At 44.0% G+C, this 9,346-nt stretch overlaps 1 long non-coding RNA gene across 1 annotated transcript; it reads left to right on the top strand.

Annotated features, from left to right (window-relative positions):
• The first annotated feature begins 5,603 nt into the window (after nucleotides 1-5,603).
• On the top strand, nucleotides 5,604-7,728 carry LOC134757251 (uncharacterized). Its single transcript, XR_010131007.1, has 2 exons — nucleotides 5,604-6,511; nucleotides 7,412-7,728. It is a non-coding gene; the product is annotated as an uncharacterized lncRNA (long non-coding RNA).
• The last annotated feature ends 1,618 nt before the right edge of the window (nucleotides 7,729-9,346 follow it).

Below are 9,346 nucleotides of genomic sequence, written 5' to 3'. Positions count from 1 at the left end.
CAGATAAAAGATGTGGAATGGGCCCTCTCCCTAGGGGGAAAAAGGCACTCACATGAAACTGCATGTGACTCCAGGACATTCACAGACTTGCTAAGGAGCCAGTGGACCCCGGGTTAATAACTGCTTTACAAGTAATGCTAGCTGAGCATTGGGCTTCCCCCTCCTTTAATAACCCCCCAGAGCCCTGAGGGTTCACAACTTTGGGAGTATAGGGGCAGAAGGTGTGATACCTTTCCTCACCCATCATAAAGGTCATGGCCAACACCCCCGTGACAAAAGACAGGGTAACAAGAGAAAAGCATAACAAATGTGGTCAATCCAAGTTTTATGTGACACAGCAGGCTTCAGATAGGAAGAATCCAAAGACCCAGGGAAAACTGTCTTATTTTTCTGCTCAGGTTTGATGAAGAGTGGACAATTGTGTAGAAATGTGATTGGACAAAAAGAGTGCGATCTAATGGTAATGGACTAAGTGGGGAAACCCAGCAAGGACTATCTCTTCAGATTCTTCTTGGCCTTTCTGTGTAGCATTCCTTCCTCCTGGGTATGGGGCAGTCTTATGACCTACTGTTAGATAAGGCAGGTCAGAGAATTTCTTTATGGACAGCTCATGCACAGAAAGGCAGGGGAAAGTTAGAGTAATATTTCTAGGTTTTGTGGTTTGCTTTTTGTTGTTGTTGTTACTGTTTTTGTTTTTGAGATGGTCTTGCTCTGTTGCCCAGGCTGGAGTGCAGTGGCACAATCATGGCTCACTGCAGCCTCAACCTCTCAGGCTCAAGTGATCCTCCCACCCCAACTTCCCAAGTAGCTGGGACCACAGGTGCATACCACCATGCCCAGCTAAATTTTTTTTTTGTATTTTTTTGTAGAGATGGGACTTTGCCATGTTTCCCAGACTGGTATGGCTTGATTTGAAAAGAGGTTCTGGTTTCTATTACCTCCCTTGGGGAAGAGAGATTCTGTTTTCTATGACTCCCTTTGGAGGAGGAAGGGGCAGGAGACAGCAGGGCAGGATATGGTCAGAGAGAGTCTTTGCTTTTGAGGCTGCTTCTGAGGCTTTCTATTCTCCTTTAATTCACAGCACACCAAGGAGCCATATTTTGGGTTATTGCTTTCTGAGCCCCAGTAGGAGCCACTACCTTCTTGTTTTTGTTTTTGAGACAGGGTCGCTCTCTGTTGCCCCTGCTGGAGTGAAAAGGCACCATCAGGGCTCACTGCAGCCTCAAACTACTGGGCTCAAGCAATTGTCCCACCTCAGCCTCCCAAGAAGCTGGGACTACAGATGAGAGCTACCACGTTCAACTAATTATTTATCCACTGCTTTCTTAGACCGTTACAAATAAGAAGCTTATGGCCGGGCATGGTGGCTTAGGTTGGGTGCAGCGGCTCACGCCTGTAATCCAAGCACTCTGGGAGCCGAGGCGGGTGGATCACGAGGTCAGGAGTTCAAGACCAGCCTGGCCAAGACGGTGAAACCCCATCTCTACTAAAAATACAAAAATTAGCTGGACGTGGTGTCACGTGCCTGTAATCCCAGCTACTCGGGAGGCTGAGGCAGAGAATTGCTTAAACCTGGGGGTCGGAGGTTGCAGTGAGCCAAGATTGCGCCACTGCACTCCAGCCTTGGCAACAGAGTGAGATGCTGTCTCAAAAAATAAAGAAAAAAATAAAAGAAAGGAAGAAAAAAAGGAAAAAAAAAAGCAGCTTTCCCAGCTCCACCATGAAGCAACTGCTACCAAAACTGCAGATGTGTCCAGCAGGACACAATTAACCGTAGTTAGTGGGGGCCAGTTTACTAGGAAGGGGTAGGATTGCTATAAAAGTCTCATTGCACTCATATCCCAGGTGGTTTTCTGCATGTGTTAATACCATGGTAGAAAACAAGCCAGTGAACTCTCGGGGTTCAAACTCATTACTGATGCACCACTACTGTTAATACTCTTTTTTTTTTTTTTTCTGGGACATGGTCTCACTCTGTCACCGGGGCTGGAGTGCAGTGACACGATCATGGCTCTATCTCCCAGGCTCAAGCTATCCACCCGCCCCAGCCTCCCGGGTAGCTGGGACTACAGATGCACGCCACCAAAGCTAGCTAATTTTTAAATTTCTTGTAGAGATGAGGTCTCACTATATTGCCTAGGGGGTCTCAAACTCCTGGGCTCAAGCGATCCTCCCACTTTGGTCTCCCAGAGTGCTGGGTTTAAAGGCATGAGTCGCTGCGCTCAGCCACATTATTTCTGATATCTTTTTGTATATATGAAATACGAGTAAAGATTTTTCCAAAAAACTTCATTGGATTTAGTCTGAACTGGTGGTTGTCCATGACTCAGGTTAGACTGCCTATAGCTCATGAGCGAACCCAGTTCTGATATGGACTTATTTGGGGCAGATGTACTGGATGTGGAGAGGATGTTGCTGTATGGGCTGTCAGGTTCTCTCCAAGTGCTGTTAGCACCACACAGACCCTGGATCCTCTTCACAAAGGATGTGGTCAAGAGCACAGACACTGGTGCCAAACTGCCATCTTGTTCTAATCCAATACTCAGTCACTTAGTAGCTGTGTGACTTTGGGCAAGTTACCTAGCTTCTCTGTATTTTAGTTCCCTCATTTGTAAAATGGGGATGATAAAATTACCTATTTCATGGGGCCCTTATGAGGACTAAAAAAGGGAATGCTTGTAAAGTGCTGAGCACAACGCCTGGAGCCTAGTAAATGCTTTATTAGGGTTTGTTAAAAATAGAGAAGGCCAGGTGCAGTGACTCACGCCTGTAATCCCAACATTTGGGAGGCCAAGGTGGGTGGATGGCTAGAGCTCAAGAGTTTGAGACCAGCCTAGGCGACATAGCGGGACCCCGTCTGTACAAAAAATCAAAAAATTAGCAGGGCGTGGTGGTGCACACCTGTAGTTCCAGCTACTTGGGGGGCTGAGATGGGAGGATCGCTTGAGGCCAGGATATTGAGGCTGCAGTGAACCCTGATTGCGCCACTGCACTCCCTCCTGGGTGGCAGAGCGAGACCCCCATCTTCCGGGGTAGGGGAGAATAGAGGAAAGGGCTGCTTGGTGCTAACTTGGAGAGTTTTTCCTCTGGGGTGGGTGCGATTATCTGGGAGAACACCAGATGGCAGCAAAGCATTATTTCTTAGTGACAGAGCATACCCACTTTGCATCAGCTGCCCTGGGTTTTCCCAAAGGCCCTGAGGGCACACTCACTCCCCCTCTAACCGGGCTGCACTAAGTGGTACCAGACCACCATGGACTTATTGCAGCCTGTGCCTTTGTTCTGACTGGAGTGATTATCACTGAAGACTTTTTTTTTTTTTGAGAGGGAGTCTTGCTCTGTCACCCAGGCTGGAGTGCAGTGATGTGATCTCAGCTCACTGCAACCTTCACCTCCCAGGTTCAACCGATTCTCCTGCCTCAGCCTCCTGAGTAGCTGGGATCACAGGTTCACGCCACCACGTCCGGCTAATTTTTTGTATTTTTAGCAGAGATGGGGTTTCACTGTGTTAGCCAGGATGGCCTCCATCTCCTGACCTAGTGATCTGCCTGCCTCGGCCTCTCAAAGTGCTGGGATTACAGGTGTGAGCCTCGGCGCATGGCCCATCACTGAAGACTTTCTTAGATATGGAACTCTTTGCCAAAGATTATGAATGATTTTGAGGCTTTGATACATATTGTTGAATTGGCCTCTGGAGAAATTGTACCAATTGATACCCAACCAAGAGTGGGGTAGGTGTTCCTGTTCTACAGTAATATTGGGTATTATTATTTTAAAAAATATTTGCCCAAGGTGGAGGATTTTGAAAACGTTTTTCATTAGCATCTATTTGTAAGGTTAAACATGTAGAATTTTTTTTTTTTTGAGATAAGAGTCTTTCTCTGTCATCCAGGCTGGAGTGCGCTGGTGCTTTCATACTCACTGCAGCCTCAAACTCCTAGGCTCAAGCAATCCTCCAGCCTTAGCCTCCCGAAGCGCTGGGACAACAGGTGTGAGCCACTGTGCCTGGCCTCTACTGCAATGTTCATGTTTTAAAAAGCTAATTATACAATACAAATATTAGCATTTTCTGTCACATATACTGCAAATATATTTCCTATTTTCTTGTTGTGTAAACATGTTTGACCCTATTCAGGTTTTTTGTTTGTTTAAGATACCAGGATCTCGCTCTGTTGCCCAGGCTGGGGTGCAGTGGCAAGATAATAGCTCACTGCAGCCTCTAACTCTTGGGCTCAAGCAATCCTCCTGTCTCAGCCTCCTGAATAGCTGGGACTACAGGTGCAAGCCACCACACCCAGCTAATTTTTGTGTGTTTGTTTTTTGTAGAGATCAGGTCTTGCTATGTTGCCCAGGCTGGTCTTGAACTCCTGGGCTCAAGTGATTCTCCCATTTCAGCCTCCCAAGTAGCTGAGATTTTTATATTTTTATTCATTTCTTTCTTTTTTTTTTTGAGACGGAGTCTTGCTCTGTCGCCCAGGCTGGAGTGCAGTGGTGCAATCTCCACTAACTGCAACATCTGCCTCCTGGGTTCAAGCGATTCTCCTGCTTCAGCCTCCCAAGTAGCTGGGATGACAGCTGCGTGCCACCATGCCTGGCTTTTATTTAGTTTTTGAATGAACCACAGGTGGTTCAACATCAAAAAGCATTCAAAGGTATACAGTGAAAAGACTCCTTCCCGATTTAGTTCACATCCTTTTCCAGTAGGTTTCATGATTAATCACTCTTGTAGCTTCAGAGTTTTTTATGCCTGTAAACGCCAGTACAAACACATATGCTCCTTTTTTGCTTACATTTTAGCATATGTTGTGCTAGAGTGCAGTGGCACAATCACCAGACTCAAGCAATTCCCCCACCTCAGCCTCCCAAGTAGCTGGGACTACAGGCATGGGCCGCCATGCCTGGCTAATTTTTAAATTTTTTGTAGAGGCAGGGTTTTGCTGTGTTGTCCAGACTCTTGAACTTCTGGCCTCAAGCAATCCTCCTGCCTCGGCCTCCCAAAGTGTTGGGATTACTGGTATGAGCCACCATCCTATCCAGTTTGTCCTTTTTTACTTTTTCTCTTTTTTAATTGCCATAAGTATACTTTTATGGGATTTAATTTGTCATTCCTTAATTTTATGTATCCTGGATTTTTTTGGTCGTAATTAGAAAGGTCTTTCCCTCTCCTAGGGGAATATTTTTCCTATCCTTCCCTTTAATACTTTTATGATTTTATTTTTAAACATTTCAATCTTTGAGTCATTTGGAATTTACACTGGCATAAGTACTCAGTATAATTTACTAAATACTCAGTACAGACTACTGAGAATTTATACTGGTATAAATACTGAACCAACTCAGTTTTGTATCCAGATGACTAGTTATTGTCTTGACATCCCTTATTGAATAGTTTATCTTATCCATGACCATTATTTTCAAACCCTACGTTATGAATCATATGATGATCACAGCATTATTTTTTATCATGAAAAATGTGCAACTTAATGACTAACAACATGTAAGGCATTAAATAATTGATACTACACTTATTTAATGGAATCTTGATGTTTTCAAAGACTCTTTAATTACATGGGAAATTCTCAAGACAAAATTAAGACAGAAAGGCAAGATACAAAATAATATATGCCAAGTGATCCCAATTAAAAACAAGAGTGTATTTATGTATAAAAATAGAAGAAATATCAACATTTTAAGAGTATTTTATTTCTGTCTTTTAAAAAGTTTATCTGCAATGAATATTTCCTTTTGATAAGTTGATAACCCCTAATAAATATTATTTAAAACACCAAAAAAGACTCATGTACGCAGGGCACAGTGGCTCACGTCTGTAATCCCAGCACTTTGGGAGGGCAAGGTGGGAGGATTGATTAAGGCTAGGAGTTTGAGACCAGCCTGGGCAACATAGCAAGACCCTGTCTCTACGAAAATAAATTAAAAACAAACTTAGTTGGGCATAGTGGCATGTGCCTGCCATCCTAGCTACTAGGGAAGCTAGGGCGGAGGGTCACTTGAACTCAGGAGGTCGAGGCTGCAGTGTGCTGTGATTGCACCACTGTACTCCCACCTTGGTGACACAGCAAGACCTTGTCTTTAAAACAAAACCAAAACACCTCTTGTGGTATATGTGTCTTTTATAAAACCATTTTTAAAAATATATTTTTAAGGTGGGAAATACAATGTATTTTCTCTCTTGGGAAAGTTTCCCTTGATTTTATCCAAACTCTTGGGGGCTGGAGCTGTAGCCCACTGCTCACATTCTTGGCTATCTCTAATGTGTTTTCTATTTCATGTCTCCTCAGGTGTCTCCTACAGCTACTGGTGTGTTTTTTGCATATTGGCCTTCCAACATTTCTTGTTGAATTATTTCAGGCTCACCTTGGTCATAATGAGTGGATCTGGCTTTACCCAGGGCTTCAGCCTTTAGCATTTCACATGAGGAATATCCACTGAGCTGGGGGTCAAGAGGCCTGACCTTTAATCTTGGCTCTGCCCCAGGCAAGTGTGAACTTGGGTAAGTCACTCTTGCTCTGGTGGGCCTCCTTCTGTCTTCTATAAAGTTAATGTGTTAGGTGATCTCTAAAGTTCCTTCTGGTTTTGAATGTCTAACTATAGAAGCCACAGTGAATGTTGGCTTTCTAGGGGTTCCGAGGATCATTTAGCATCATTAACAACAAACGAGATTAATACTGAGTTTGGTCTACAGTTGCTAATCCACTGATTCATGCAGAATTAAAAATGATCATGACCTTTTACCAAAACTTATTAGCTTAATAAATCTCTGTGTGTGTGAGTGTGTGTGTGTGTGTTTGCTTTTTTTTTTTTTTTCCTGCAACCTCCACCTCCTGGGTTCAAACAATTCTCCTGTCTCAGACTCTCGAGTAGCTGGGATTACAGGTGCCCGCCACCACGCCCAGCTAATTTTTTGTGTTTTTAGTAGAGATGGGGTTTCACCATGTTGGCTAGCCTGGTCTCAAACTCCTGACCTCGTGATTCGCCTGCCTGGGCCTCCCAAAGTGCTGGAATTATAGGCATGAGCCACCGCTACTGATCTGCTTTTTGTTTTTTAAGGAGTGTTATGATTCCTAGGCTTTTTTTTGTTGTTCTGATTAAGCAAATTTAGCTAAACTGGGTCCTGTCAACTGAGTTTTCTTGTAGCTGGATGCCTCAGGCTGTCACAACTGTGGGTGTTTTTTGTTTTGGTTTTTGTTTTTTTTGGCTACATTAAGCTGAGTCTATTCAGATGAGACAGAATGTAAAGTGAATATGTGTGCAAGATTGCCTTGCAAGGTGAAACTTACCAAGTTGCAGAGCCTTGTGAGACCTACATTTCTCCCACTGAAAAACGTGGCTACCATCAGGGACAGTGAGGGCTAATTTTGTGTTAATCTAATTCTCCAACTTCATTTTACAGGTAAGAACACTGAGGCCAGGAAATGTTGAGTGACGTGTCCATACTCACATAGCATGGAAGAATCAGAGGCCATGGGGTCAGGACGTATGGGCTTAGGATATACCGGAAGAGGCCTGATTTCCAGTCGAGCATTTGCCAAAAATCAGCAGCGTGATTTGGGCAAGTCATTTTCCCTATTGATTAAAGTGAATTAACAGAACACAATGCAAAATTTTCTAGGTTCCTTATCTATTTTGTGGATTGAAAATAGGGTCCAGGTAGATTGACAGACATAGAACTTCCTGGTGAAATAAATGAGACGTTGCTGGACACAATAATCAAGATATGATTTTACTCATTTTGCCATTTTCATCATTTTCTGAAGGATATTTACAGTTTAATGTGTCTTCACATTAGCAATGTTGGATGCTCTTGGCAATTATTTTCCTCTTAGCAAGATTTCGCAGAAGAATACATTATCCTTTACTAAGTGCTGTTGTTGAACAGAAATGAAGCCGAGGAAATCTGCATGAGCTCTAAGGACCTCAGCACTCACTAATAGGTCTAAAAACTTAATGAGCTTTAATGGGCATTAAATGCAATGCTTGTTCATTTTTTTTCTGGAATGAAGAGACCCCCATGGATATAAGCTTACCATCCTCAGAACAGCTTCTGTTGTAGATATTTTGTTTTATTAATTAACCTAGTTTTCTTTAATCATAGAAGTAATACAGAAATATAGCAAAACCAAAAAAGTTCAAAAAATATAAGATGAAAACTAGAAGTACCCCTTTTGGCCCAACCCAGTGATACTTACTACTGTGATCTGAATGTTTATGTACCCTCCAAATTCATATGTTGAAATCCTAACGCCCAAAGTGATGGTATTAGGAGGTGAGAACTTATTAATGAGTATTAGGAGGTAGGTGTTGATTAGGTCATGAGAGCAGAGCATACCCCCACTTTCCACCCCCTGCTTTCTTTTTTCTTTTTGAGACAGGGTCTCACTCTGCCTCCTAGGCCAGAGTGCAGTAGCGCAATCATAGCTCACTGAAACCACACACTCTGGGGCTCAAGCAATCCTCCAGTCTCAGTCTCTCAAGCAGCTAGGACTATGGGTGCACACCACTATGCTCATCTAATTTTAATTTTTTGGTAGAGAGGGTCTCGCTATGTTGCCCAGGCTGGTCTCAAACTTCTGCCTCAAGCAATCCTCCAGTGTCCGGAACTGGTGGGTTCTTGGTCTCACTGACTTCAAGAATTAAGCCGTGGACCCTCGCAGTGAGTGTTACAGTTCTTAAAAGCGGCGTGTCCGGAGTTTGTTCTTTCTGATGTTTGGATGTTCAGATGTGTTCGGAGTTTCTTCCTTCTGGTGGGTTCGTGGTCTCACTGGCTCAGGAGTGAAGCTGCAGACCTTCGCAGTAAGTGTTACAGCTCATAAAGGCAGTGTGGACCCAAAGAGGGAGCAGCAGCAAGATTTATTGCAAAGAGCGAAAGAACAAAGCTTCCACACTGTGGAACGGGACCCCAGTGGCTTGCCACTGCTGGCTGGGGCAGCCTGCTTTTATTCTCTTATCTGGCCCCACCCACATCCTGCTGATTGGTCCATTTTACAGAGAGCCGGGTGGTCTGTTTTGACAGAGTGCTGATTGGTGCCTTTACAATCCCTGAGCTAGACACAAAGGTTCTCCACCTCCCGACTAGATTAGCTAGATACAGAGTGTAGACACAAAGGTTCTCCAAGTCCCCACCAGAGTAGCTAGATACAGAGTGTTGATTGGTGCATTCACAAACCCTGAGCTAGACACAGGGTGCTGATTGGTGTGTTTACAAACCTTGAGCTAGATACAGAGTGCCGATTGGTGTATTTACAATCCCTTAGCTAGACATAAAAGTTCTCTAAGTCCCCACCAGACTCAGGAGCCCAGCTGGCTTCATCCAGTGGATCCCCCACCG

This window comes from Gorilla gorilla, chromosome 16 (genome assembly GCF_029281585.2).
Source record: "Gorilla gorilla gorilla isolate KB3781 chromosome 16, NHGRI_mGorGor1-v2.1_pri, whole genome shotgun sequence".
Taxonomy (NCBI): Eukaryota; Metazoa; Chordata; class Mammalia; order Primates; family Hominidae; genus Gorilla; species Gorilla gorilla.
Note: the sequence above shows the minus strand (reverse complement) of the source record. Positions and strands in the feature narration are given on the sequence as shown.